The following is a 27,441-nucleotide window of genomic DNA, read 5'->3' on the forward strand; positions in this document are numbered from 1 at the left end:
CCTCATGGCTCCTACAAAACATTATTCTGCATGCATTTTCCCACAATTCCCATTTTTTCTGTGTAATTTGCTTTCACCCTTTTCTAAAGATCCAGTTTCCATTTGTTTTATCTTTGTTGCTATATTCACTGCTTCCAGTACATTTGGTTTAGAATTTGATTTTCATTTTGTACTATTTGCTTTTTTGTCAGCCACCATAATTAGACTCGGCAAGGCCTTACTTTGTCTAGGAAATTCAGATTCTCTATCATACTCCAAAAAAATAATTTCCTTAGCTATACCAATTTGCTTACCCAGTATTTCTGATAGAGTAGTCTCCAGTGAATTTTTAAAGTCTGCCAACTCATTACACTCCCAAAAATATGTTCCCAATTACTACTTTCTTATCACATCTCAAACAGTTGCTGTCTACATGAGGAAAAATTATTTGGAGTCTACTTTGGGTATAATAATACCTATGTAAGCACTTCCAAGCAAAGATACTAAATCTTCTAGACATTGTTGCATATTTGGGAGACGTACACATATCCCCCATTGTTTCCTTGTGAATTGCTTATCCAATCTATCTTCCCAATCCTTTCTAACCACCTCTGATTTATTCTTATAGTTATCATGCGATACTTTATATGCTGTACCATTAACCATTTTTAACAACAGCTTCTGTTCTAGATTCTAGTAAAAACTCTACCAGTGCTGGTCTATTTCTTAGGATTCCTCTAATTCTTTCTCTTTGCTTATACTCTGATATCAATCCTTGATACGGAAAGCAATCTCTAGCCTGCAGTCTAAATAAATTCTTGGCTTTTTCCCATTCTGTTACTCTCCCCTCTCTAATTATTTGCCTCGAATACCTTGGTTCCTTTGCCAGCCCCCTCCTGCTTATTTTCTGTATCCCTAATTGCAGTCATCCCTACAGGCAGAATCTCCTTTTTCCGTTCCCATGTTGGTTTAGTTCTTAGAATACTTTCTGTTACTTTATGAATATAACATTCTGTATGGTTATTGTTATTCTCCTTCAGGATCTGCATCCAAAATCCCAATCTCTCCTTGTTTCTTGAGCTTCCCCCTTTTTCATTATTATCCCCTTCCACCTTGAATTATAGCTTTCTGCTTGTGCAATGTATAGGAGCCTTGACTGTGTAACTCTGAAATACCTTTATCTTCATTGTGCCTTCTCCCATCCTTCCTTTATTTGTGCTACCCTGACAATCTGTGCATACTGATGATATTACACTGCATATGCTTCCCTGTATTTTTTTAAATTATTCAACCGGGGCAAAGCCGAAAGAAGAAGAAGAACATATATATCATGTGACTTATTTTTAACGGAAACTGTTTGTAAATGATGTCAAGGATGTCTGAATAATGAAATTATTGCTCATGAATGAAACTGGTTGTAAATGGTGAAACAATGCAAATGATATCCACATCATCTGTTTAATGGGGAATTTCTCCCCGGGCTTCCTCTGAAAAGGGGCACTGCTTATAGGGACTTTCCCTAGTAAACAAATGCCAATAAAAAGTTAACTTATTATGGCTGGGTATTAACCTATTAAGAGCTGTATCTCCTTATATATTACAGTCACACAAAGTTGATACTAAAACCAATGCAATAAAATCTATACAGGAATAGATAATCTGTCCATCCACAACATTTTTTTCCCATTTTTGCACATGGGGTCAAGGTGTCACTTTGTGTGTTAATCATCTAGAGCCAATTTTTACACTGATGGGTGACTACCCTGCCACAGCTGTTCTTCCACACCACACCTGTGGCCAATTTAGAGTGTCCAATCCACCTACTGCATGTCTTTGGAATGTGGGAGGAAACTGGAGCACTCAGAGGAAACTCAAGCGAACACAGGGAGGATATGTATTCTCTGCACAGAAGGAACACCAGCCAAGAATCAAACCAAAGTACCTCTTGCTGTGAGGTGACAAAAGCTATCCACTGTGCCACAAATTAACTATAACAAACTGATAATAAATATGACCGAATGATATTCTGGAACCCTGAACCAGATGATGCTAAAAATAAAGATTAGGCTACAATGTTCTTTTCGACACTTGTAGAGTTACCACCTGCCCTTTTTGCACATGACAGTCCCTGTTTGGCAGGCTACCTTCCGCAGAAAAATGGCGAATGTCCTGAAACTTTAGGATAAACATAGTTCTTAAATTTTCTTTAATAGTTCCATAAAACAATCATTTTGTACCGAAACAACTGAAATGCTACAGGAATATGCGTTTATTTTTGGCAAAAAGGAAGTTTATGACCTGCAAACTGTGGCACCGGAAAATTGTAAGCACCCTCTGACCTCGGAGTTCTACAAAAATGGATAAGGGTATATATTTTTTTTCCTCCACTCCTGCTGATAATCAAACTGAAAGTGAAATAACAAGACAGCCACCCACCAGCTCTTCCGGACTGCGTTAGAAGGCTGTACTAGTAATGCTGCAACATAATTTTGCACTCTTCTTTCCAAAAGTCGATTGACTCAGAAAAGAGGGAGATAACGTTTACTAAGTAATACGAGATTTATTGAAATGTATATTATAAATAATTCCATTTATTTCCAGGAAAATGTATATTATCAATAATTTCGTTTATTTTCTAAGTGAACAAAATAGCACAAGAATTTGAAACATATCTTGCTTGTGGATCTCCTTTCTTTAGTATTTTAAACTTACCTTCGATTCTGGCAGTAAAAGACTGATTATGTCAATCCACCTTTAACGTGGACACGGAGTGTGAGCAACCCTTTTTGCCACCGTATAAGAAAGGAAAAACATTTGCTTAGGAACAAAACAAATTAAGTTAAATTCAATTAAGTGCGTTGTGCTTGCGGCAAAAGGTTGGTCTTGTTATACAATGACTCATTGTACCACTTGACCGTCGTTTTCCATGCAAACATGCATAGTGTATATTACCAGAGAACAACGTCTTCCTGTATTTCCTGCAGTACTATGACAAGATTGCGTGACGTCACCACAGACGGACTACAACAAAGCTCTCCTGTTTAGGAATGCGAAGAAGGTAAGATGTCAACGGCGTAGGTGCCCTGGAGAGTTAAAACTAGTTTAGAATTGAGTGGTAAAACGTGGACGTCTTTCCCGTGTTGTGACTGTGTGTTCCCTTTTACTGGCACTGTACAGTAACTTGAACTTGAGCGCTGTGTCCAACGAACAGCTGTAGATTTTTGTCAGACTTTAGGCCATTTTGCCTTGACTAACAAGCGAATCTTGTGTGTGTTATTGTCATGTTTTGTAGTTCAGCACAAGGCAAGTCCAACAACCTGAAGCTGGGTGTGGACGTAGTGTTATTTTTCTCTATGCTTCTTGTCACCAACTCGTGTCTCTAGTGAAACTTTTGTACGTGTTGAAAGGAGTGAGAGGGTCTACTTGCTTTATTATTAAAAATTGTTTTCTTTAATCAAGTGCTTCCCTTTCAGCATTTCAGATTTTCTGTGTATAAATGATACGTTTTAATTCATAAATATGGTTAGTTGCACTAACTTGATAAAGGTTATGTTACAAAAGATCATCAGGTCTATCTGTTGCAAGTACTATATGTGGATTCTAGTCCCCTCCCAGTTTAATGGCTGCCTTTCTTTGTTCATTATGACACCTTTTTTCTAATTTTTTGATAAAGGATTTTGTTCAGTCAATTGTTGCCACCTCTCTCAATTCGGTGCTCTTCCACAGTCACGCCTGCTTTCATGCAGTCTGTCCTCCTCTTGGTTGGACTACCTCTTCTGTTCGTCTTCCTGTCTCTTCCAAATCTCTGTCAAGTTTTCTTCTGATTTTCTGCTATGATTCAACCATCACAATTTGCTGTTGACTTTCTCTGCAGCTGGGGCAACTTTGGCCTCAGCTCAGATGTTTTCATTACTCTTTTCTTTATATCTCTATATTTATTTACATTACAGTTTTTCTGTACTTCCATCATACCCCACCATTCCACCTTCTCCTATTTTCTACTTGAGATTGAGGTGTTGTCAGCTGCTGCCATCTTTTTCAATTCAGTACACCCTCCTATCTTCTGTGACAGTCATGTCTGACTGATACAGGTATTCTCTCATACACTCCATCCATCTCTTTGCTGGAATCCCTTGTTTCCTCTTGTCTTCTTCTTCCTGTCTATCTCAAATCTTCTTCACCAGATTATCTTTTGCTTTCCTGCACATGTTCTCATACCACTGTAATCTGCTCTTTTTAGCCTTCTCTGCAACTGGAGCTACTTGGGTTTCTGCAATATCAATTAAGACATAAACATAATCATACATCAACAGAAAAGAAAACAAATCATATTAACTTTTTTGCCATTTATATACATTATACATCATGTTTTCTTTCTAATTATTGTCAGTCCATAGCCAGTTTTAGGCACCAGCGAACCCTGCGGTCGCTAGGGGCCCCCAACCACAGCAAGTTATCTTATCTTGACATTTTGTCATATGTCTGTAAAACTAACGAAAGCTTGTATAACAGTTTTGTATATTTAATAAACCACAACGATAATGACTCTTATTTATGTCTGCCTTAAAATTCTGGTTGTAGTAACAGTGTTTTGTCAAGTAACAGCCATCAGAATTCCATTAAATATTTTACCACTGACATAGTAAAACGCTGCAGTGGTACAGCGGTAGCATTGTTGCCTCGCAGCAAGATGTTCTCCTGTTTGATTCTCAAATGGAGTGCCTTCTGTGAGGAGTCTGCGGTCGAGTGACCTCCGAAAGACATGCGTGAATGGGTATGCCTTCGCTGAAGGTTCGGTGTTGGGCTGGCAAATTGGCACCATGAAGATCTACTGCCAATCATTAGTGGACCGGAGTTCCGCTATGACGACCCCTAACCGGGAAATGCCGAAAAGACAAACATTTTACCACTGACATAGTGCCCCATGGCTTAGTTAAACCTTGCTTTTGGACATTTTCTACACTAAAACTAACTACACAGCCAGCTTTAGGTCCCTGCAAAACCATGGCTGCAGGGGGCCCCACAAAAGCTGCTGCCGAATGGGGAAAAATGAGGAAGAAAAATGTATTAATTTCCTAATTATACTCTTTAAAATGAACAGGACTGTGTTATGACCCTGTTAGGATGATAATGAACATGGACAAAATAAGCAGTAGATGGATCAGCAGCCCAGAGTGACTTACCTCGGTGCAAACTTTGGATTTTAAGAGCTGATGCTTCCGATCATCAGGGATAGTTTCTCTTTCAGGTAGTTTTATAAATAATACCAGAACACCAGATACTATAACTCTCAATTTATTTGCTTAATTCAGTACAATCCCAAAAATAGACTAAAGGCTCAGAATCAGGAGTATGTTTAAATATTACTCTAATGTACCTAAAAGAATTACTGGAATAACATATTTTGCATCAACATGTATGTTTGGACAATAAGTATAAAACTCAGATATCTGGATTGATTGTAATCCTGAACGATTTACCAGCAAATCAGACTTTTTATGAGGGATAAAGCAAAAGCATGAACAAAATCAGGGAAGGTCTGTGAAAGTAGGGACAGTGACCAGTATGCATTACTCCTCAATGAGGTAAATCTTACCCCTTCTGCTGTTTGCTGAAATTAAGTACAAAACTAGTACTGCTGTGGCTTATGCATGTGTGTGTAAAAAATATCACTGATTTTTTATCTGTGCATGCACCCAATAATGCCAGGACACATCCATTATTCTTCTGTGTATCAGTAAAAAATGTACCTAACAAGTAATTAGATTTCAAAAGTAAGACATAACAGATGTCACAGAACATTCAGACACTTAGATATTCTTGGAGTCTGGTGGCCCCCACTCACCAGACTGTCTAAATGGATAATGGGGACTCCTTTAATCATCCTTGACTCTGTGGGGGTGCCCACCAGAGCTGTTGCTTGGTGGAGAAAAATGTATCAATTTTCTGAATATGCTGTTTAACCTGAATGGTGCTGAGATATGACCCTTTTAGGGTAAAGCTGTTAACAGCCTCTGTTTACAACCACACTCATTCTAAAACCAGCCCTGCTCAAATGTGTGTATACAGAAAGCTGCTACAGGTTATGAGGGGCTGGTGATTGTGTGGTTATTACATCTTTAATTTTCATCACAGTCAAACCTTAGATGAAGTTATTGTAGCTTGTGTTTGAGCTGAGGGCAGTGTTTCTTACAGAACTCAGAGGTGTACAAAGAAGGTTACTATAGCTTGTGTAAGAGAGGTGTACTGTGTAGGAGCAACACATTTGAATATATTACTGAAATCATTCTCACAATCGTGTATTAGTCATATATACATGTGGCTGCCTTTGAGGGCTAGGGGTGAAGAACATGCTATGTATATGCAAATCAGCAGTCACTTGAAATACATGACTAAGGCAATTTAAATCTCTGCTTTCATCCCAGTCTAACACCAGAGGGATGCATAGGCAGTGACTGTCTTTTGTAGGGTGTTACAGAGGTAGGGAGTATTCCCAGATAAGAATTAAGTATTCTCACAACTACTGGCTTGTTAGTTTACTGTAAGCTACAATTTTGTCAGCTTTGAAAATTAAGCCTTGGGCACAATTTATGTCTTCCTTGAAAGAAAAAAAAAATAAGACTGAAATTCTTTTTTTTTTTTCATGATTTTTGTTTAGGCCACCATTGGAGTAAAATGTTGAGAAAATGCTCTAAAATGCATCCCAGACCATCTGTAAACCTGTGGCTTCTTGGGCCGTGGCTGAGTTATTTCCTTAATGATTATTACTCTGCTGTCTTGTTTAGGAAAGGTGTGTTGAAAGGATGCAAGGAAAACTAAAGCTGAACCACAAAAGTGAATTTCTTTCCTTAATCATAATTTCTGTTCAAGCCATTATTGGATGAGAAGGTTGTGTAAAATGTACTTCAGAGCAAATAGAAAGTTATGGCTTCTTGAAAAAGCTGAGAGTAAGACATAATGTGAGATAAGGATGAAAAAAGTAACATGCATGGTAGGGGGAGCCCAAAAGGAGTGCGAATCAGAGGAGAGGACTGGATTGTGTGTGTGTGTGTGTGTGTGTGTGTGTGTGTGTGTGTGTGTGTGTGTGTGTGTGTGTTGAAATGTAGGCCCAGTCATCATTTCACTTTAAGTCCTGACCTGTAGATAGACTTGTTGCAACTAAGTGCCAGTAACTGTAACTGACCCTTTGTTAGACAGGTCAACATAGTGATAGTGGGGTACATAGGCCTGTTGTAATGTAAGAGCTTGTAGCTGCAGGTCTGTCTGTGGATACTACTCCCTCAAAGTTTGCAGCCCGAAATAAAAGGTTGCTTAGAATGGATGGCATTGATAGGATGATACTTATACTGGAAGTGCCTGGGGGCCCCCAACTTGACATTTGCTGGGGCCCCCAAAATGCTATTTCTGGACCTCTCCCCATACTTCATCCCTGTGTCAGTCCAGCATTACATAATTTTCTGAATTTCTGCCTTCCCTTAAATCTCCCTTCTCCTGTCCTGAACGTTATTCTGCATGAATCTGTCATTCCCACATATTCAGTTTATTTCTATGTAATTTGCTTCTTCCCTTTTCTAAATATACCTCTTCCAGTTCTTTTATCTCTTTTGTAATATTCAGTATTTTAAATACAGTCAGTTTAGACCTTGATTTCCATTTTCTAGTAGTTGCTGTTTTTGGCAACCAACAGAAGTAAATATAATAAGGCCTTAGTTATGTCTACACAGTTCAGATCCTGTGTTCCAGCAGAAAAAAAATCATGTCCTTTGTAACAGCCATTTATTCATCTAATGTCTTTGTAAGAGTACTCTGTAAGGAATTTTTAAAATCTGTCACCTCGTTACACTCCCAAAACACATTTTCCCTTACTTCTTTCTTCCCCATCACACTTCCAACATTTGCTATCAACCTAAGTAAACATTCTCTGAAGTCTTCTTGGAGTAGAAAGTACTTATGCAGACACTTCCAAGCAAAGACCCTAAACCTTTTGGACTTTATTGCATACATGGGAACGACACATATGTCCTCCCATTGTTCTGTTGTAAATGGCTTTTTCAGTCTCTCTTCTCAGTCTTTTCTAACCTCCTCTGATCGATTCCCATAGTTATCATGCAATATTTTATATGCCCTATGAATTATCCCTTTTTAACAGCAGCTTCTCTTCTATAATCAACTAAAAACCCCATCAAGGCAGGTCTTTCACTTAAGATTCCCTTATCCCTTTCTCTATGCCTGTACTCTGCTTCTCAGTTCCTGGTAGGGAGGGCAGTCTCTGGCCTGCAGTCCAGATGTCTTTTTGGCCTCTTTCAACTCTAGTACCTTTCCTTCTCTAGTTATTTGCTCCCAATACATTGGTCCCTTTGCCAGTTTTAAATTCCAGTCCTCTCTTGCTTATGTTCTGAACTCCTACTTGCAGTCATCCCTATTGGCAAAATCTCCTTTCTCTATTCTCATGTTGGCTAAGTTCTTAGAATGCTTTCTGCTGCTTTATAACTATAATGTTCTATGTGGGTGCTATTCCTTAAGGATATGCATCTGAAATCCTTCTCTCTCTCTCTCTCTCTCTTTATTTCTGGACCTCTCCCCATACTTCATTATTCCTTTTCATTTTGAAATGTAACCTTCTGCTTGTGATATGTATATGAACCTTAAATGTGTAGCTCTAAATTGTCCCTTTAAATCAGGTAATCCTAAACCACCTTGTTGTATTGGACGGATCTACTCTTGCCCCCTTCCCTTCCCAGTTAAATTCCTTAAAGTTTTTGTTAATTATTCTCCACAACTTTTCCTTTGGTTGACAAAAATATGCCTGGCCCATATAAAAATGTAAGTGACTAAAACTATTTTCACTGCTTGTAACATACTATCCATATCCATAGGTTCATAGGAAGTTATTATGCTAACTGCCCTAGAGCCCTTACAAGCCTAGCCATGTTTATCCTGAGTTGCCCCAATTGTCATTGGTTAGGTGACTGAAGTTCACAGAGAGTCTATGGTAGTCAATACTGACTTCCTTGGTCCAGTTGGGACATGGACACCACCTCTGAGGTAAATTTGTAGTCACCTATCCCTTGATCTAGGTTGCATTTGAAGAGGGTCATGGAGGGGCTCTGTTTCACATGAATTGGAAGCTTGTTCCACAGAAGTGGTAGTCTCTGGGAGATGCAGCTATCTCTCCAGCATGACCTGCTCATGTCAAAGGCTAGGTTAAGATCCCTGGAACGAGTGACCCTCCTCCAGTTTGATTTATGAAAATGTACTATTTCCATCATGGCAGGGTCAGAGACTGCCCTGTAAACCAGGTACAGGTCACTCCTTAGCAACCAGAAGTTTTATGTACCCTGTTATTTCTTGGTGAGAAACCTGTGTGGTCTCTCCAGTTGTTGCAGGTGTCTGGTGAGGTACATGCAAAAGGGAGCATTGTACTCAATTATTGGTCTGATGAGGGCTGAGTATAATGGAAGTGTAACATTCTTGGATCTAGATGCAATGCTTTTATTTATAAGCTGTGCCACATAGAAGGATTTCCTTACTACTGTGGATACATGGTGATCGAAGTTCAGATTTCTAGCAATCTGAGTACCCAGATCACGTACCACTGGGTATCCACTTAAGGGAGCGCTCTCTATAATGTAATTAGCAGCAATGTCAGCCTTTCCAAAGGGAATAATACTTCATTTTTTGCATTTAGCTTTTTATCCATCAGTCATAGTATTATAAAAATTAAAATGAAATGAAATATAAAAATTCCAGCACCTTATGGAATTGTTATATTTCATTTCATTTTAATTTTTATAATACTATGACTTGTTATGCTAACATATAAATTTTACTTAAATTATTAGGTATTGATTATTTATGGATTACATTTTAGGAAGTGTACATATTTCACATATTGTTATCATATGTATTGTTATCAGTTTATAAACTCAGCAAGATTAGTAAGTGTATTTATTCGTCAGTATAAAGCATAGGGCACTTTAATCATTTTAAATGACTATAAATTTTCTAATTATATATTTTTAATTGCTTGTTAATCCATTAAGGAAATGGATTGGATGCTTGGGCTTATTTAAACTAATGCTAATAAATGTGAATTTGTTCTGAGGAAGTCTACCTGTGTGTAGATGAAAGCGCTTAACCATCGTATTTTATTTCATTGAATAAAGTGGATTTTATTCATACATCCAGTGCCTGTGCTCTTACGTGCTGTTACCAAGAACAGTTTTGGTTGCTTCCATTCGTTTATATTATTAAAAAAAAATCGTACCTAAAAGTCATTATAGGTTCATAGGTTTATACTAGGCTATCTGCCCTAAGGCATTTATAAGCCTAGCCCAAATTATTGTGGCTTACGCCACCCCTTATGAATTTTCTGTTCCATCTCCTCCGTAATTTAGGGGAAGATTTTGTGATTTTACTCAGCATGTGTTGGTCGGGTATTTGCCATTATATGCACAGTGGCTTGATTTAATGTACCTTCTGCTACTTTTTTCCTTAAATGAGTCAGGAGTGAGCATGCATCCAGCTGTTTACATTAAAAAGCTTGCTAACTCCCGATCTCCCGTGACTCCAGTTCTTTCTTCTTCAGAGTCTTTTTTAATTTTTATGTATTACTTTGACAGCAGAACTGTCTTGCATTGGAGGAAGGGATTTACTTTTAAAACACAGTATTGCCTTAATTTTGTTTCTGTGCTAAGCAACACAGATGCTATGGCAGCTAAAGCTTTTATCGTTAAAGCTGCAGATACAGCAGTTTCTTTTCCTTCCTTTACTTTTTTATGAAGCTAGACTGTTTCCCGTGAGTATTTATGGCAATCACACAGGTTAGGAATACTAATCACTTTCTATGGTATAATTACTTTGTTTCTTTGTGTTTTGGCTCTCTTAAGGTGGATTAAAGGGAATGAAATACACTGTGGTCAGGATTCAGGAACAGGCCCAACCATAAGCGGTAAGGCTGAGGCAAAAAGGGCCTTTTAGCGAGGTAATGGAAAAAACAGTATTCAGTGGCACATCAGCCACAATGAGTAAATACCTTGTGTGCTAATTTGCATGTCTGTGAATTGCTCAGTAATTACCACAAATTTTAACAGGCCCTTTTATGCTGCCCTTGCAGTAATCCCCGTTGGTGGCTGATGCATTGTGTAAATTCAGGCACCCCATTCATTCATTCCCCTACACCCATAAACACATTCAAACACACACACACACACACACACACACACACTGCCATACTTCTTACCTGTCCCTGAGTTTACAGAAGGTCCCTGATTTGTCACTGTCTTTAGTAAACCAGAAATTATTACAGTCATTCAATAATGACTGACATTAGAGTTTTATACTTAGTGTTTAGTAAATCATCCAGATGCAAGACCTGTTGCTAAATTTAACTTTTTAAATGTATTAGCGAAATATATAGAAAAAATTCCAGTTGTTGTCTAGTGTTCCCTCTGTCCTGCACAGTCCTACTTATCTATGCTGTATAAAACTAAATTCAACCATATGTGATTCACACAAGTAAACATTCAGTCATTTGTGCATTCTCTTTTTTGCACCCCCAAAAACTTACATTATAGTAGGTCAGTAATGACAAACAGAGTTTTGTACTTAGTCTGGTTGTGCTTCATGCCACAATATCTGCGTTCTCTTAGCTTTGTAAGTGGATTAGGGTATTTTTCAAGAGTGTCCCTGGTGTGTAGTGTTCCCACAATATGCCTTTTTCTGCCACAAAATCTGTTCTATTAACTTTTTACATGCATTGTGTTGCATGAGTTTCCGTGATGTCTAGTGCCCCCCTCCCTACATATTGCATCCACTGCTCATTAGTTTAGAGAGAGATGAGAGATTTGGAAGCCACCTTCACACACACATGCACACGAGTGCATCCTTTGTACAAATACTCCCTTCACCTGATTGTGGAACACTCACTCATTCATCAACATATGCACATACTTATACCTACCCTGCCTATCCCCTTACTAATCTGCCCTACTTCGACCACCCACCCAGGCAGGCAGGCAGGCAGACAGACAGACACGCACACACTTGACACTACTCATACTGCTGCATACACTCACAAACACAGCCACGCACGCACATGCCCTCCAACTCTACATGTCTGATAAACATCCCAGCAGTGACAACTCTAGTTTCCATTTTTGCTAAGGTAGCTGACGGGACACATGAAAACTAAAAAAAAAAAAAAACATCTAAACACAATAAAAAATATGTGTGGAAGAGTTCACAGTACGTTCCTACTGTTTAGCCATATGCTAGCAACTGTATGTGCCTTTCCTTATAGGAACATAGTCTTGCAACCTTATGAAATATTCCAATAACTTTCTCAGCGTAATATGCCATGACTCTCAGATACTTGAGACTGTAGTTAGCCAATGATGCCTGGTATAATAAGTCAAACGTTCTGTCTTACTTGACTATCCAGCAAGCCTTTCTGAACCTTACATGTGGCTTTTCTTGATCGAGATATACGAGTGCAAGTAAACCTCCTTATTTTCAAAAACTTTCCTATCCCTTCGTAACCAGACAGTTTATAACCATAATAAATCCTTCCCTCACCACCATCAACAAAGGTAAACTAAATGGTACAGTTTTTGTTTACCTAAAAAAGGGCATCTGATACTTTAAGTCTCTTCTTTTCATAAATCATCTGTACTTATTTGGCATCATGTCACAAGGTACAAAATTATCCTAACAACAGAACCTTTGCAGTCAGAATTCACAAGACAACCCCTTCCCTTTACAGTCAAAATTCACAAGGGAACCTATACAGTACATACTGACAGTAGGAGTTCTTGGGACATAGGAAGTTAAACTATGTGAACAGTAAGAGTCCAATCTCCAAACATAAAGCAATTATTGTATATTCAGTTTGTCTGGTCATCTTTAGAAACTGTTCATAACTCTTAAGCTTATATTTTGAGGGAGAAAACAAAGTCTTGCACAACCATCTACTCGGTAAAATACATTCAGAAGCTTTGTGGTGCGAAAATGGAAGTTCTTTAGAGTGACATAACATTAAAAGGAGATACAGATATGTCTTGTTAATCCAGGTTTAGATACCACAAGTAAACCATACCCATGATTTAGAGCCGCAGTGGATGAAGGAACTGTGTGAAGGGGATGTGGGATCCAATCTGACAGATGTGTACTGATACTGACACCATCATCAGGAAACATATGTATTTCATTCTCATTGAGGCTCTGCCTTGATGTAGATTTCCTTTATTTACTTAGGCCTTCTTTACCTTGTAGCTGGAGCAGTGCACACCGGTCCTTTTTAAGTCGTGACTTGGGCCACAAGGCGTATGCAGCCACAGACAACCAGATAGGGCAATCCGTATAATGTGCTTATACTGTTACTCAATGTACAGCTAATACACAGAGCACACCGTGAATATAGCAGGAGAGAAATTAGTTAATGGGCATTGTGTATGAGGAATGGTTTATGTCGATAAGCTGAATTTCAAAAACCTGGTAAGAAAAAAAACTGGCTAGATTATAAATATTGAATATATGTGTGTAAAGCATATTGAAACATTAGATGTCAGCAACATCAGTCTGTTACTTTGCAACACTGTAAAACTTGATAACATGAGGTTATACTTCCACCAGTTTCCCTACCCATAGTCAGGTGAAAATTGCTCAAGATGCAAGCTTGTCAAGCCTACTTCAGTCACGGTTTTCATCCAAGAATAGGCATTTTAGTCTTCTCTGGACTTGGTATATAAATCCTGGAGTGTGTGTGTGGTGTGTGTATGTATGTATGTATATGTATATATGTATGTGTGTGTGTGTGTGTATATATATATATATATATATATATATATATTTTATATATATGTATATAATATATAAATAAGGAGGGTGTTGAAGGATGCAGGTGCTCTTGCCTCATTGCAGAATTTTTTTCCCATTTAGTTGAAGTTGTTTCAAATGGTTTGTTTTATCCATCTGAAGCTGCAATCAATGTGCATTCTTCCAGATGAAAGAAACTATCTCAACTGACCAACAGAGAATTACAATGATGTCAAAACCAAATGTGAATACAGCAGTGAAATAAAACCCAAGAAAGTTGGATGAACTGTACACAGCACTATCAGTAAACAAAGGCAGTGATAATGTTAATGTAGACTATGTACATCATTTATAAAATGTCTGAAATGGAAAAGTATCTATAGAAAAAAATGAAGCAATCTAAAGAAGCAGCAGCCACTATCAAGCCAGAAAAAAAGCATGCTAATGCACAGAAGGGGAAGTATCAGAAGCTGAAAATACTGTATTTTACATTATGGGAAAGAGTCAGTAAGATAATGAGTCAGTATCTAGGATGGAGAACCCAAAAATAAATTTCTTTACAAAAATGAAAAGAATCTCCTTACCTGGACAACTCTAGCTGAATCATGGTAAGGTCAAGACTGACAATGTGCACAGAACATGCCATGATAGTGACAGATGCAACAACAGCTATTCATGGTACTTTTGACCCTTTAACTGCTGAGCATTTTTAGGTCTGTCTTCAGATTACTGTCTGTTTTGGGCTATTTTTCCTCTTTGGTTTAAAAGCTTATATTTTTCCAAGCAACTTCAACATTTTTTCATAAAATCCAGTGCACCATCCTGGAATAATTGTATATAAATCACCATTGGACTGGGCTGTTGCCGTAGATGATGAAGCTTATCTTGAATGTTAATGAAAAAAATGCATTTTTTCATGCCATGTCATATACAAAGAATAAAAAAAAAAAAAAAACACTTTGATACAGAAACCCGTTTTAGGTCTGAAATTGACGACTATATATTTTTGATTTTGGTAGCGTTTGTTAAGTTTGAAGTTACACATTTGTTTTCAGCTGACTCATTTGTAAAATTTACACTATCAATTTACAAAGACCATTCTGAGTTCTCCCCTAATATCACATGTGACGATCTCTCTGTCTCTGTTGCTGTAAGACATATTTATGAAATTTTCTTAACGAGACTCTTGATGATTGTTACTGTTGCAGTGACATGCCAACCCCAAAAATGCAAAATGAGAAAAGGGGGTTGTAGATGGATGGATATACAGATCATGGAAAATATTACTTTTCCCTAGGAAAAGAGTACATTTTTTGGTTTTCATTTCACACGAACATGCCAGTAATATGAACTTGATATATGTGTACTGAGTTTATCAGCTTGAAAAAAAATGCAAAATATATGGCTGTCTGGTGTGTTTTGAAAATTTGTGTGAGTCCAGGAATTATGAAAACATTTTGAAAGTGCAGATCAGAGAATGTCTAACATCACTGTTCTCCTATTTATTTATTTATTTATTTATTTTTTGCACGGAGACATTACCCCCTGAAACCCCCCCCCCCATGTGGGAGGAAAACCTCCCACACCCCTTGAGCTTGTATACCAATTCCAAGACAAAAGGAAATAGTCCAAGAAATGTTTATTAAGCTGGAAGTTGCTGTTAGTCCACATTTGGTCTCACTATTTTGAAACTCTCACTATTTTATTTTATGTAGTTATTTACAGTTTGTTGACCAGGTTAGCCCCACTAGGCCAGTAGCCTCTTTTTAGGGGTGACCCAAGGTGGTATTCATACTGACTAGGGGAAATTTGACCAGGGCACCACTGAACTTCTCCAAATCTTTTTTTTCGATAAATGCCATGAGGGCTTTACAGCCACCTGAGCTATTACCAATTCGGGCAGTTGGGGCCTGTGTTTAAAATCTCATCCATTGGATGGCACACTCAGGAATGCAGCACCCCTTTATTCTGCACTGCAGTGTCAGTAATGGAAAATTAATCTAAAAAATCGCATGGTTGCCAAATTGTGTGTGTGTGTATGTATGTGTATATGTGTGTGTGTGTGTGTGTGTGTGTGTGTGTGTATATATATATATATATATATATATATATATATATATATATATATATATATATATATATATATATACATATAAAACTGCGGTGGTGGTGCTGCAGTAGCGTTGTCGCCTCACAGTAAGATGTCCTGTTCGATTCTCATCTAAAACGTCTACTGTGTGGAGACATGCGCGAATGGGCGTACCTTCATTGAAGGTTGTGCGTTAGGGCTGGCAACTCGGTACGTAAAAATCTACTGCCAATCAGCGGATCGGAGTTCCACTGTGGCGACCCCTAACCGGGAAAAGCCGAAAGATATATATACATATATATATATATATATATATATATATATATATATATATATTTATTGTAAAATGGACGTTAAAACCAGAGCATCCAACCGGGGGCCAGTGATACCTAGAAATACAAAGTATTATAGGAAATCATCATGACCCTTAGATGCAAAATGCAGTCTGTTATCTGCTTGTTCCAGTTGACTGCACATGTACTTCCTTATTTACAGTTTAGACTCAAGTCTAGTAAAAAAGCGTCTGTAATGAGGAGAAATAAATAGGGTGTTTGCATCTGATGTAATGACAACTCAGTAAAGAAGTATTTTAGGCCATTCTTGTGTTCAACATACTGAAGTTCACTACAGCACCCACAATTACAAAAATGAATATAAACCAAAATGTTGGACTGAAATTATTCAAGTCACATGAACTAAAGTCTTGTCTTTAAAAAGTTATATCTTTGTCCCACTTTTGAGATTTCATTACAAAAATGTTCAGCTAATATCAACAGGGTATGTAGCTACAAAATACACCTATGAGTACATTTCTTACCTCCCAGTTTCCAGTGCAGCACAACTCTAGATTTGACTCCATAGCTTTCGGCACTTGAAATAATGGCTTGTTACAAATTAAACAATGACATTTATTTTTTTCCAGTGAAATGTATAGGATTTTTACTTCTGACATAAACGGAACTTGATACACATAGATTCTGTTGATTCATTTTACCTGGCTTTTTGTACGGAGGTTAAGTAGCTACAGGTGGACACCAGGCCTAGTGCCAGACTGTGACAACAAAAGCTCTCTTAAAGCTGGATTTACTAGTTGTAACAGGTCAAATGTCAGTTCATCAGCGGCAGTTCACAATAAGAAATCAAGAATACCTATTAAAACACTTTGATACAAAACACATATATAGTGCCCCAGTGGAATGTACTCTGTGAGATTGTACAACTACTTTTGACTATGAATGAATCACGTAAATGTAATGGCCATGTTGCTATTTGCAGATATGCCCCCCCCAACAGATGACATCAGTAATCATTCAAAAGTGGTCCTATAACTTCTGTTTGCTTTCATATACCACCTGCCAGCAATAAATTGATACTCACAATGTCTGTGCTCCTGATGTCTCATTGAGAATTATATAAAAGTAATAAAATCCATTATAATGTACCTCCACTTGCTGCTACAGGGCAGTTCAATTCCATGTCATTTGCCATAAAAAATTAAGTAAAAAATAAATATAAATATAAGTGAATTATGCTGTGCACAGTGTGCATTGTTACTGCTCCACATAGATCTATATGATTTGCTACCAGAAAGAGAGAGAAAATCTAGTCATAGTATTGTACTTCAACTTGGAATTCTCAGATACTTCTTACTCTCCACCAAGTCGTAACAAAGTTCAATTTACTATATATGACTGACCTCTTCCACCGACTGCTTCCTATAACTCATCATCCATCTCTAAAATGTGGACTACTATCTCTCACAAAATGGGAGAAATGGACACATTTTGAAACAAAGCAACGGTTACAAAACATCTTCAACTAGGAAATTCACAGCATGGTTAACAACAGTTTCTTCACCATTATTAAAAAGTTCTTTTGATGAAGTAATATGATCCAGTATTACTTACTGTGGCTGTTTTACAATTAATGAAAGACACCTTCAGAATGGAACACTATGGAACATGGAATTTTAAGCCCTTAAAATGAGGAACTATCCTCATAATAAGATACAGTTGAGAACTATGCTTACTCTCCTCCCCCAGTATGTCTAGACTGTCCCTGATATAGCAGAATACCTCTGATTTGCTTTATCTTTTTGCTCCGTCTCTTGATAAATTTTTGATTTTCTGGTAAATTACAGAAGATTAGTCAGTCTGTAATGTTTACACGTTATTGTTTTATTCTTAAGTTCAGATAATGTATTTTTTTCCCAAAACATCTTTATTGAATTATCACTTGTGACATAGGCAAATTTATAGTCATATAAAAGTAATCAAATTATATTAACATAAATATTATATTTCATATATATCATATAACCTAAGCAGTATTACATAAATTGTTCAGTTCCTGCTTTTTTTTAAGTAAGAAACATTTTCATTAAACCACCACTTACTACATAGGCAATCATACATTTATATAAATGAAAACAAACCACATGACACAGTCCTAGTCACAAGCATTTTACATCACAAACCATACTGACACACTCCCAGTTGCAAATATTATACATCACTTATAATTTACCCAATCTTTCTCACTCAAACATTACATAGCTCATTTAAGTCCTGACACATTTTAGGCCTCATTCCTCCCTTGTATGTATGGTTTCCACGATTCCCATTTTTTCCTGTGCAGTTTGCACCTGCCCTTTTCTAAAGATCTCAATTCCAGTAGTTTTATCTCTGTTACTATATTCACTACTTCCAGTGTAGTTGGTTTAGATTTTGATTTCCATTTTCTAGTAATTATTATTTTTTTTGGAAGCCACCATTATTAGATGCAGCAAACCATGTCTAGGCAATTCTTATTCTGTATCATAGCTCAGAAAAAGCATCTCCCTTGTCGGACCAATCTGCCCACCCAGCATCTCTGACAGTGCATCCCGTAGGGAATCCTTAAAGTCCACCAACTCACTGGACTTCCAGAAAATATGTTCCCAGTTACTTCTTTCTTCCCCTTCACACCTCCAACATTTACTGTCTGCCTGTGGAAAATTCTCTGTAGTCTACTTGGGGTATAAAAATATCTATGTTAACATTTCCAGACAAAAGTCATAAGTCTTCTGAATTTTGTTGCATGTTTGGGAGACACATATATCCTCCCATTGTTTTGTAGTGAATTGCCTATCCAGTCTTTCTTCCCAATCCTTTCTGGCCTCCAGTCTCTTTTCCCAATCCTTTCTAGCCTCTAATCTCTCTTCTAGCCTCTAATCTCTCTTCCCAATCCTTTCTAACCTCCTCTGATTGATTCTTATAGTTATCCTACAATATTTTATATAGTCTTCTAATTATTCTTTTTTTAATGGCAGCTTCTGTTCTAGATTCTATTACAAACTTTACCAGTGCTGGTCTTTTGTTTAGGACCCTCCTATTTCTTTCTCTTTGCCTATACTCTGAAGTTCAGATAATGTAGGTTGATACAGAACGTGCTGTTCTCCCTGCTTTTATCTTAACTTTTTAAATGATTTAAGAATCGTTTTTAAAAATTGTTCCAACATTGACTTTAGGCAGTGTTTTGTAAAAAAAAAAAAAAAAAAAAAACAAAAAAGGGGGGGGGGGATGGAGTTGATACTGAGTTTGGAACTTTATATCACATTTATTTTGTCTTCCTCCATCTCAGACTTCCTTCTGGTTTATTTTCTGTCTAGTGCTGATTTACTTCAGTTATATTTCTGATGACTTTACCAACTTTCAGTACTTACCTAAATCTTTAATGTACTGTAACAGCAGTATGATGTTATATCCCAAACATTATTTGTATATATGCTTACATCATTTAATCCTGAATGCTAACTTGTAGCTAGGTAAAATTATAATCAAAACTACACACTTGTAATGTCATTATGATTTGATTCGTTTTATACTATATTGTAATAATTTTCTTTTGGAAGGCAATTTATATAGTGATTATCTGGAATTTTTTTCCCTGGGTCATAGCTAAAAATGGGATTCCCAGCTGGACATTCACAGTTAATGTTACGCATAAAGTGCATATTTATGGGAAGTTCCAAAATACTTTTTGTGTTATCTAGGGGAGACTTATAGATCCTGACACTCGGTGTAAGTGACTTATTCGAGCTCAAGGCTTGTCTGTAAATCCAGGCAATCTTGCACTGGTGAAAGTGAGTGACTTTGCTGTGAGATAAACTGGTTTGTAGATGGCCTTTGACCCAGAGCAAATCTTTTTGAAACAGAGTAGACTTATACCAGAGTAAGTCCCTTACACTGAGAGCAAGTCATTTGGATTCTGGCCCGTTGCCTTTTCTATAGATTGCGGGAGTCTTAATGGTGATAAGAGTCAAAGACTTTGTGATCTCACATTGTACCTATTAATGGTTTAATAGCCTTCGTGCTGAGGACATTATGGTACATAAAATTTAGTAGCTCTGCAATTTTTACCTGCTCTATAAAAGACTTGTAGAATGTGATCTGGCATACCTGTAACTGCAAATTGGCAAATCAGACTTATTTTATGCTTGTTTATGTAAGCATTTTATGATGTCATTGGACTTAATTTGCTTGCCCAGTTAATTCTACAGTTATTTGTCGAGAGTGTTGTAAATGTAGAATGTATTAATAAAAGTCCTCATAAGTTGTCATCCACAGTAACACTCTGAGGCCTTGTGTTACTAGCACATCTTAGCAATATGTATTTCAGCTGTAATCTAAAGCAAAATGACTATTATCTAATAAGAAGCTGTAAAGGAGAAAAATTCATCAAAGGTTACCTGTGTATGAAAAGCTCGACATTTGTGTGCATAATTCAGTATATCCACATGTACATAAGCACTCATTTTTATAAATTCATCCCTTCAGCACTAATCGGTTGTCTCACTTTGGGTGCTAATGGTCTTATGGCAGCAGAATTAGTCTGGTATAGTTCCTTTACTGCAGTACTATGTGACAAAATCCTTTTGTTTTCCCTTCTCTTGCAAATCTACTATACTTTCCCTCAACTTACTTTGTTGACATTGATCTAAACATCTGCCACAGAGCTGAAGTTGTCTAATATCATGCATTAAAGTCCCTTTCTTCTCCATGTCCTTCTACTTTTCTGGTCTAACTTGTATTTACAGCTTTAGTTGCACAATCACCTGATCCCACCCTGAAATCACATCCATCTCAGTTTCATATATTAAGTAGCATAGTAACTCCTTTACTTTGAGTTTTGCCTCTCATTAGACGACAGAAATAAAGGAAGCCTCCACTGTGCACTTCTGTCTCTCTGAAGGTGTTATTGCAATTGCATCCACACGCTTGCATAGTCTGAGTAAATCAAAGGAGTCGCATCTACATTTCCTACTTCACCTTTAATCTCCTTAGTTATATAAAATTGAGAAAAGCCTGAACCAGTTGTACCACTTTGCAATGAAATGAGTATTGCCTGACTGTGTTCACACATGAACATACTTCCCAAGCATCCACTAGTCCAAATAAATGTAATATGCTTTTCACAGCATTCTCCTTTATTGATGTTTTACCACTCCTTTTTCTACCTGAAGTACCTCCCAGATTTAATATCAAATTCCAGTCCCCTACCAACACCAATAATCCCAGTTGAAACTGTGCTTATTCTCAGAAAATGTCTTGTAGCCACTTAGTAATCTGCCTACCTTTACTACAACCTTTCCAGGCTGCTAAACATCTCTCTGAATAAGTCAGCACATCTTCCTCAACCAAATTCAGTCCCCTCCATGCTAGTAAAACAATTCCTTGACACTGTCATTCTCATAACTAGACATAGCTATCACTGTGTATCCTCTTCCCTAATTTGCCACACATCAGTTCCCAGATGAGTTTCCTGCAGGGTCACAAAAAAACAGCATTTCAAGACACTACCCCTTTTAATTGGACAAGTTAGTCCACTAGCATTCCATGTTAAAAAAATAATTTGAGTCTCCATTTGTTTGCATTTTAAACAATATACCCCAAAGAGCTAGCCACAGCACACTCCAACAATGAATACAACTTCTCTGTAAAGAGAAGTGCCTCTCCTGCATTTTAGCCCTGTTTTTAATCATAATACACATCTTCACTGTCACTCCACAACAAATTAGCACATTTCAAAAGGAATGTCTCCAGCATTTTCATAATAAGCATTCACATTTGCAACAGCAGTCTATCCCTCTTCATAAACTATGTACAAAATAATAATGTTACCCTTCCAAGGCAGCAGCTTTTAACTCTAAGTTAGGAGACATGCTTAATGTCTCAAATCTCATCAAAGAGCAGCCTTGACTTGAGTGCAAATTTTATAAAGTACCAATGATCCTAGAAATGGGTAAATATCTTAAATACCTTTGGATCCCTCTTTAGGCCTTTCAGGTTTGCAGTAATAACTAAGTGTCCTTTTTTTTTTCCTTTTTGAAAAGCAGCCATTCCTTGTCCCTGTAGCTGGGTACCTGATGCTCCCTGACCATCAGTTCAGCTGGCACACATGCAACACTCTGCTGTTCAGTAGCCTTGTAAGTGTTTACCACATCATACAACTCCTTAGGGTCTGAATATGTTTTAGATCCTCCTGGTAACAGAATCTACATTACAAAACATCCTGAAGTTAAGACCTTTGATCTTACAGAGACACTGAGTGGGTATAAATGCAGCCTGTATTTTCCTCATATGTGTTCAGAAGCCTTGATAGTAAATATTCTAGAACCATTAATCTCAAGTTTCATGCCAAGCTGCCAGGGTCTTGAAACCATTTTTTTCTTTTCCCAAATAAGTTGCAAAACAAACAATAATTTGTCGTAGTGAATCCTTATGAGTGCTATACAGGGACCAGGCAGTTTGATGTGTCCATCAATCTGAATATCTGTCTTTGGGATCTGTGAGCATGCAGCCAACTGATTACAGGTGTACTGCTTATAGTCCCTTTCCTTCATACCCAACACTCCTCAATGTTTTTCTCCATTCTCGATCTTCCTGGTCCTTGAGCATTGATTCCAAAAACTTCCATTTTGCTTCAGCAACATTAGCATGTACTATTAGGTTTTATTTCTTTATATTTGTTTACTAGGGTAGTACATTGATCAGTATTGACCAATTTCAGGCTCAGCCTGGGTGAAATGAAAAACATTTCCAAACAAAAAATATAGAAATGCAATCAATAACAGAATAGTTTAGACTAATATCATAGAAAAAACTGTGTACATACATTCGGTGAACAAGCACAACGCAATGTACAATCAACCATAGTGTAATGTACAATATACACATTAGTTTCTGAATCTATATTGAATCTTGAGAGAGGAAGAGAGACTCAGAAAAGTCATGGGTTAGGTGATATGTCCTATGTTGATGCAGGAGCATTTGGCTTGGATGAAGAAGTGCTTTTTGAGTTGCATTCTGAATTTGGAAGAAGTGTTGATTTTCTTAATGCTAATGGGAAGAGCTTGGCAGGGAGTAGGTGCCTGAGAGGAGAAAGTATACGCAGTGCTGTGGAGTTTGGTTCTAGGGATAATGAGAGTAGGTGTGGCTTGTGACTAGTGTCTTAGGTTGTGTGAGGAAGTTTTTTCGTGAAGTCTAGCTGCAAGGAGAGTAAATGTGTGGAGCTGGATTAGTTTTTAGAGTTGGGATCCTAAAACTTGGTTAGATCTTTGTTTTATGGGTAGTCATTTGGCTTTTTCTAGGGTGATATAATGATGCTGACAGGGAGGTGAATTTTTTAATGAACCAGCAGATGCTGCTAAAGGTAGTCTGAAGTGTGGCAATGTTTTTCTTGGAGGTAGAAGCAAAAATTTGGAGCCCGTGCTTAAGTTGAGAAAGGAGAATGCCTTTGCCAATGGCTGCTTTTGCTAGTTGGGATAGAAAAGGGAAGAGCTTTTTGGCCCAGAAGAGGAGGGAGTTTGTTTTGGCTATCACTTTGTCTATGTGGAAATGGAAGTTTAGTCACCGATCAAGCCATAATAGTCCTAGGTATTTGAAGGTGGAGGTTGTCTGTATGGAATGGTTGTGAAGGGCGATGATAGTTAGAGGCCTGGTGAATGTTTTGTGAAGCTCCAAAAAGCTTAGTTTTGGTCTTAGTGGGGTTGAGAAGTATTTTATGGTTTATGAGCCATTGGTGGAGCTTGGGTAAATCTGACTGGAGTTATCGTTGAATGTTGGTGTGAGGGTGATCTTATTGGTAAATAACTATGTCAGCATAGAGGATAAGTGGGAGGTGGGGGAGGTTACACACAAGTTTGTTGATGAATATGTGGCAGAGGATGGGCACAATAGTGGATTTTTGTGCTACACTTTTGTAATAGGTGCAGATTCTGATTGGGTGGCTGCTATTGCTATTTTCCCTCTGAAGTGTCTGTAACAGGAAGTTTTTAAAACCAGAGAGCAGAGTCTGATCGATACCAATTTCAGTTTGTTTGTTTTGGAAAAGATGGTGGTCAATGAGGTTAAATACCTTTGGCAAGTCTATATATAGGGCAGCTGTAAGGAGGCCACTATCAGAGTTGAGCAGGGTGTCATCAATTAGGGCCCATAGTGCTGTCATAGTACTTTGTCCATGCCAGAATCCATGTTGTTTGGGGTATAGCAGGTGGCACTGCTGGTTATAGAAGTACTTTTGGGTGTAAACCTTCTTTTCAAGAAGTTACCCAAAATTGTGAGGATGACTATTGGACAGAACTGAGAGGTATCGTTATGGTTAGTTTGTTTTGGGAGTGGTTTAATTAGAGCAGTTTCCCAGATCTGTGGCATGATGTTTTGTGTGAGACATAGATTATATATATGATTGAGAGGAAGACCTAGTCTCTCTGCAGTGTGGTACATGAACCAGGGAGTTGTGTTGTCAGTATCAGTGAAAATATTTTCAAGTAGAATAGAGACTTCTTTGGGACATATGAATTTGAAGTGGAAGAGGTGGATGAATGGTGGCTGGGTAGGCAATGCATGATCCATGGGAGGTGTGGAGTTTATTGATGGGAGATTGTTAACTCTTTAAGGAAATCCTCTGGAGAACATTTTGCTGTACAACATTGAATGGTGATTGTAGAAGGGGTATTATGTGAAGGCTATCTTCCTGTAAGTAGGTTAACCTCTTTCCAAAAATGTTTTGGGGAATGTAAGAGGTAATTTTGTTTCTTTGGAGATTTCTTTTGTGCCTTCTGATGGACTTCTTGACTAGGTTACACAAGACTATTTAGAAGGTGCAGTTGTCAGTTGTGGGGAGTTTTCCATTTTTGCCATGCTTTATCCCTTAGAGTTGGAAGATGTTTAAGCTCAGTGGATAGTCATTCATTTTTACTAGGTTTATAAAGCCCGTGGATAAGTGAGATGAATTTGTCTTGCAGCTGGAGAAGAAAGTTGGTTAGGCTTAGTACTGCTGCATTAGGGTCATGTAAGGAGAGTATATAGTTCCAGACAGTTGTTGGCTGTGAGAAGGGTTCTGAGTTTGTCTATATTTGTGCTACTGTGGTTTCTGAAGGCTTTTAATAATAGTGATAGTTTTATAGGATGGTTGAGAGCTGTAAAGGTGATTGGGAAGTGGTCACTTAGTGATAGTAGCAGAATGTTTATGTTGGCGATAGAGTTTGGTATGTTTATAATAATTAGGTCAAGTGTGGAGTGTTTGGAGTTCCTGAGGTTAGGTCTTTTATGAGGTGAAGGAGACCTAGGTCTGCTTGGAAAATACCCATGACAGATGAAAAAGGGGCAAGGTAATTAAACCTGAATTTACCTACAATGATTACATTATTGTTTTGGGGTTGCTGTTACGGGTGTTAGTGATGAGTGATTTGAATTTGTTTAGGAAAGCAGAGAGTAATAGGCTGTAGCAATCAGGAGGTGTTTGTCTTTGTTTGTCGGAAATTTTAGTAGAATCCAGTTAGGACCAGAATCTGAGGAGGATTTTCTTTGGGCAATGACTTTTTGGTTTAGATTATTTCTGTGCGAAATTGGGGGGCTGTTGTCTGATCTGACATCACTGACATACTTGTTTTGTAGGAGGTTAGAAAGGTGATGGAATTTGGCTGAGTCTTTTTTGACCCAGGATTCTGGGACTGCTAGAATGCATGGGCTGTGCTGGAAAGTAAAATCACTTATCTGGGCTAGTTTGTTACTGATGCTATGTGCATTGAGGAGGATGCAGCCCAGTGTTGGAAGAGTAGCTTTGATGTTGAGGATGTTGTTGGGCCAAGATTGGGTTCAGTGTTACTCTTAAGAAGATGCATAAAGAATGTGGAGGCTAGTTTGAATGAAGTCTTTGGTGTATTTAGCTGTTTTCATTGACCTGAATCAGCTTCTGCAGCATATCTGTGTGGTTGTTAACCATTTTGATAACCTCACTCACATGTATCTCGGTCTGTTTTATATAATTATCTAATCAGCAGCTCCTCCTTATTTCTAAGAAATATCTTTTAAGGTAACTTTGTCTGGAGCTCAATCTACCTCTAACTGTGGCTGTGAAAGACACTCCATATTGATTGCTGTCTGGTAACTGTCAACTTCCCTTTAGTTCTTCCTGCTTGCTTTTTTGTGCGTGTGGGGGAGATATACATCTTATCTCTACTAACAGGTAGACCGTTAGTACTCCTGTCTGTTTTTTTATTAGCAATCCATCTAAATATTAATTTAACTAACACTTGGGAAGAGTAGTAAAAATAGATGCTTACTTGGTCTGTGCCATTACTGGAATTGTGGTCCAAAGCATGTCTTTGGGGTTGAATTTAAGCCTGGGACCTGCACTTCTTTCTCCTCTCTCCATGAAATGAAGTTAACTCCTCAGTGAGGGTTGAGCAGGATTTTGCTGTCCTTATTACACATGCAAAATTTCCATAATTCCCAGTACAGAATTAGATATTTCTGATCTCTTTAACACCTGGTTAGAAAGAGTACTGCCCAGCAGTAGTGCTTGATGCCTATGCTAAGACTGACATAGTACAAGTCTTTCACCCACAGTACTTCATTTGACATTTAGGGTCTCTCTGCCCTCCCATCAAGCATGCAACTGGCACCTCATCCATATCTTCCATGTAGGTAGAAGACAGATTTGCTTTTCCAGGAGCTAGTCATCAGAAACCTTGTAATTTTTTTGGTTGTTTTATCTTTGTGGAACGTCAGGGATAACGGTGTTTCTGACGCAAAGAGGAGAGGAGTCTTCTTTTTCTCTTAGCTGTGCACCGGATAACCTCTCCTTTAGAGATGTCTTGGGCCTCATGAGGACTTCTTGTGGTCATGCCTGTCCTCTGTTAACCTCTCCCAGAAGGTTAACTTCACTGTGGTTATAAAGGAAATAGAGCCATGGATCAACCCTTATTAAAGCCAGTTACTGGGATTGCATGCTTGCATGTAGTAAGTACCCAGATTCTTTGTCTTTCACACTCAGACACACTACAATTCTTTATTAGGCTACCCTGGCGTGGTCTAGCCTTCTGCCTGACTATTCTAAGACTGACTTTTGTTTTATGAATTCAGCCTAGGATATACTTCACCATTTGGTAACTTTACTAAGTAATGATTCCAGTACTCTAAAAGTTTGATAGAAGGATATTCTCTTTTACTACTTAATTTACTAATACATTTTTGGTATAGCTTTTCTCTCTGGGCCTCTGCTAAAAATCAACA

The 27,441-nt window shown here is 37.8% G+C and overlaps 1 protein-coding gene and 1 pseudogene across 2 annotated transcripts in view; both read left to right on the top strand.

The window, feature by feature from the left end:
• LOC122787995 overlaps window positions 1–27,441 on the top strand; it is a 73,663-nt pseudogene that overhangs the window by 9,366 nt on the left and 36,856 nt on the right.
• The window catches only part of GHDC (GH3 domain containing), a 903,895-nt gene continuing 878,888 nt past the window's right edge, over window positions 2,435–27,441 (top strand). Inside the window, exon 1 of one of the 2 annotated variants that reach the window (XM_044054723.1) lies at window positions 2,435–2,527. The gene's annotated coding sequence lies outside the window, so the exon portion shown is untranslated. Of the gene's footprint in view, window positions 2,528–2,623; window positions 3,038–27,441 lie in introns of those variants that run through there. The other variant, XM_044054722.1, reaches the window with a different exon arrangement.

The sequence above is a fragment of the Protopterus annectens genome, chromosome 13.part0, assembly GCF_019279795.1.
Source record: "Protopterus annectens isolate FY-2018-M chromosome 13.part0, PAN1.0, whole genome shotgun sequence".
NCBI classification, from domain to species: Eukaryota; Metazoa; Chordata; order Ceratodontiformes; family Protopteridae; genus Protopterus; species Protopterus annectens.